The sequence below is a fragment of the Rhinichthys klamathensis genome, unplaced genomic scaffold, assembly GCF_029890125.1.
Source record: "Rhinichthys klamathensis goyatoka isolate OS25496 unplaced genomic scaffold, OSU_Roscu_1.1 h1tg000347l_1, whole genome shotgun sequence".
Taxonomy (NCBI): domain Eukaryota; kingdom Metazoa; phylum Chordata; class Actinopteri; order Cypriniformes; family Leuciscidae; genus Rhinichthys; species Rhinichthys klamathensis.
Genome location: NW_026606859.1, coordinates 882,193 through 885,952, shown reverse-complemented (window position 1 = coordinate 885,952; position 3,760 = coordinate 882,193). Strand labels below are relative to the sequence as shown.

Here is a 3,760-nt window from a genome sequence, read left to right as displayed (position 1 = left end):
CGCCCTCCCTCCTTTAGTGGACTTAGATATCCTAGGAATGACCAGAAGCCTCGAATTTAGGGATCTTAAAGAACGCGATGGATTGTAGGGCGATAGAAGGTCCATTAAATACACAGGAGCTAAACCATTTAGGGCTTTATAGGTCAGTAGTAGTACTTTGTAATTGATACGGAACTTAATAGGTAACCAGTGTAGAGATGATAAAATCGGTGTTATATGATCATATTTTCTTGACCTAGTAAGAACTCTAGCGGCTGCATTTTGCACTAACTGTAGCTTGTTTATTGAGGATGCAGGACAACCAGCTAATAAAGCATTACAGTAATCTAGTCTCGAGGTCATGAATGCATGAACTAACTTTTCTGCATCAGAAATAGATAGCATTCATGCTTCAGACGCGTCACGCTGAAGGCGTTCCCACTGCGATTACACGCAGCGGTAGTCCCTGAAGGGGAACTGGTAGGGACTGGATCTGGTGAATCGGGGTACTGACTGAGCTGAGATGGTTCTTTAGTCTCCTAAAAAAAAGAAAAAAAAAATTCTCTGTTGTAACTCGGACGTAATAATTTTGTACCATGTGCAATTTATTATATATACATATATGCATATATATTTATTTATATATATATATGGGTAAACAAAATTAACATAACTAATATAAAGTTAAGTTATTGTTATTTTAACAAACACCACATGCCGCTTACACTTACATTGTTGTTCTGTATAACCAAGTTTGGCACAGCAGTTGATTTCAGTAATCGTCGACTTTTTTTTCCTACTGGCTTGAAGTCGTCAGGTGTAAAATGTTCACTGCACAACCTCATTTGTTTGACGACTTTCAGTGGTAAATTAACATCCCGCTGAACAGCCAGCAGCCATAGCTTCAGTCGCTCAAGATCATTAAATGGGAAAGTGAAAAAGGTAAGCCGTTCATTTTGCAACATTGAAGCACTTTTACGTTCTCTGGTTGGTTTCTCACGATTCGGACATCCTGGAAATGCACACTTTTTAACCATTGTATATGATATAGCGAGACCTACAGCACATTAAGTGTCGAATTGAAAAGCGTATGTACAGCGCGCGTCTTCCTCTGCTTGTAAACAGAAAGTTTTGCGCTTCCAACACGTCATCTTATACGGTAGGTGGCGGTAATACTCCTAAGCGGTGAGCAGCCGGTAACAAGAAGTAGTCGAAGAAGAACGTCCTCATCTCATTTCTCGCGCATGCGTTCTGGAAATCTCTTCAACTCTCGTCTCAAGGCCGACAAGGAAGTAACGGAATAGTCGAATAAAGTCGTTATTTATGTGTTTTTTTTCGCACAAAAAGTAGTCTCGTCGCTTGATAAACTTATATTTGAGCCACTGTAGGCACATGGAATATTTAAACATTTTCTTTAATGACTTTCTGGGCCGTCAAGTGTCATTCCCTTAGGAAGCCTATGTAGCAGTGATCCAGCTCTCAGATTTAATCAAAAACATCTTCATTTGTGTTCCGAAGATGAACGAAGGTCTTACGGGGTTGGTACAGCATGGGGGTGAGTAATTAATGACTTAATTTTCATTTTTGGGTGAACTAACCCTTTAACTCCCCACTGGCAAAACAACACTGGTCAAACTTTAATCGACATAAAATCTTCGATGGGAGGACTACACACCATCATACCAGGATGCGACACTCATCGCCCTCCTTTTCGGTGTCCATTCCCGAAGTCTCTTTGTCGATTATACTGTTTACCTTATCGGAGAAAGCGTCGTAGAAGACGCGGAATTCGAGGCGGCCTTTTGGTAAAACTGAAGGCAAGCCTAAAGACTCAGTCGGTTCAACCATATTCACCCTTATGTGATTTAATTAAAAAGAAAGCCTATTTTGTCGCCGTCCGTTCTATGGAGACGCCGTACCAGTGGATTACGTCTGTTTCGGACTTCGTTGATCAGCTCCCGCTGCGCCGGCCTGCTGTGCTTCGCAGACGGAGAGTGACTTCACAGGATCTTTGATCTCTGCGTCGCGATTTGGATGTAACGGAAGTCTCTACTGAACTAAGGTTTGCTCTAATAAATGTGCGATCTCTCACAAACAAAACATTTATTTTAAGAGACTTTTTTAAAACTCAGAGTCTGGATATTTTATGCCTGACAGAGACTTGGGTAAATACTGGTGACTTAACGCCATTTTCAGAGTAACTCCCTCCAAATTGTGGTTTTCTGAATACCCCTCGGTCTTCTGGTCGTGGAGGTGGTGTAGCGTCTATTTTTAAGAACTCTTTTAATTGTCGTCTTTTGCACAACAGAGTGTTTACCAGTTTTGAACTGCAATTGTTTCAACTAAACACTACAGAACCAATTGTTTGTGCAATCATATATCGACCTCCTAAATATAACAAGGACTTTTTACAGGAGTTTTCAGACTTTGTAGGTGAGATTTGTTTAAAATATGATTCATTCTTAATCGTGGGAGATTTCAATGTGCATGTGTGTTGTTCTTCCAATGCGCTGGCAAAAGACTTTTTGGATATGATTGACTCTTTTAACCTCACACAACATGTCTCTGGATCCACTCATGTTCATGGACATACCTTGGACTTAATATTAACTCATGGTCTCTCTGTTGGGAATGTTAAAATTCATAATCTGGCTCTTTCTGATCATTTGCCTGTTACTTGTACTATAAAGCTCCCTTGTGTCATTCGTAATACCTCATTACCAAGTCGCCAGGTCCGGAACTTAAATGCAGTCACTATTGAGCAGTTTAAGGATGCATTTGTTGAATCTGATATTAATCTTAATTTGGAGAGCCCTTTGTATTTAGATGTGAATGTGTCACTTGATAATTTTAATTCTGTATGTTCTTCTATCCTAAATTCAATTGCTCCTCTGAGGGTTAAGAGCGTTAAGACCAAACCAGAACCTTGGCTGAACGAGGGTACTCGGGGCCTAAGGCGCGCTTGTAGAAAAGCTGAGCGTAGGTGGAAGAGGGACAAGTTACAGGTATCATATGATATACTGCGTGAGTCTTTAACTGCCTATCAGGATGCAGTTAAGTCATCTAAGAGAACATATTTTGCTGATTTAATCTTAAGGTATCATAACACTCCTAATATTTTATTCAATACAATCAATTCAGTGCTAAATCCTACTACTACATGTCCTACTATGTCCACCATTACATGTGAAGATCTGCTCAGATTCTTTGTACAGAAAACTAATGACATTAGAACACAAGTTGTATCTTGTTCATATGATTTCACAGTTCCTTCTTGTTTCTCCTCTGCTGTGTTTGATCGATTTTTACCTATTTCTTTGGTTTCTCTGACTGAGCTAGTTGGGCAGTTGAAACCTACTAATTGTGGCAGAGATGTTATTCCATCTAGATTAGTTAAGCATGCTTTTGATAATTTTGGACCCAGTATTTTGACTATAATCAATAGAAGTTTCCAAACTGCAGTAGTCCCAATGGACTTTAAGCATGCTGTTGTATAGCCTCTTTTGAAAAAAATGAATTTGGACCCAAATGTCTTATCTAATTATAGGGCTATTTCGAAAATACCATTTTTATCCAAACTTCTTGAAAAAGTCGCATTAAACCAACTGCAGACTTTTCTAGATCAAAATGAGACTTTTGAAAAATTTCAGTCGGGATTTAGATCGAACCATAGTACAGAGACGGCTTTGTTGAAAGTTCTAAATGATATTTTCATTGCAATTGATTCTGGTAGCTCTGTAGTTTTAGTCTTGCTGGATATTAGTTCAGCGTTTGATACTAT

At 39.2% G+C, this 3,760-nt stretch overlaps 1 long non-coding RNA gene across 1 annotated transcript; it reads left to right on the top strand.

The window, feature by feature from the left end:
- The first annotated feature begins 740 nt into the window (after positions 1–740).
- On the top strand, positions 741–1,587 carry LOC130106558 (uncharacterized). The gene is made up of 2 exons (XR_008809737.1): positions 741–1,227; positions 1,260–1,587. It is a non-coding gene; the product is annotated as an uncharacterized LOC130106558 (long non-coding RNA).
- The last annotated feature ends 2,173 nt before the right edge of the window (positions 1,588–3,760 follow it).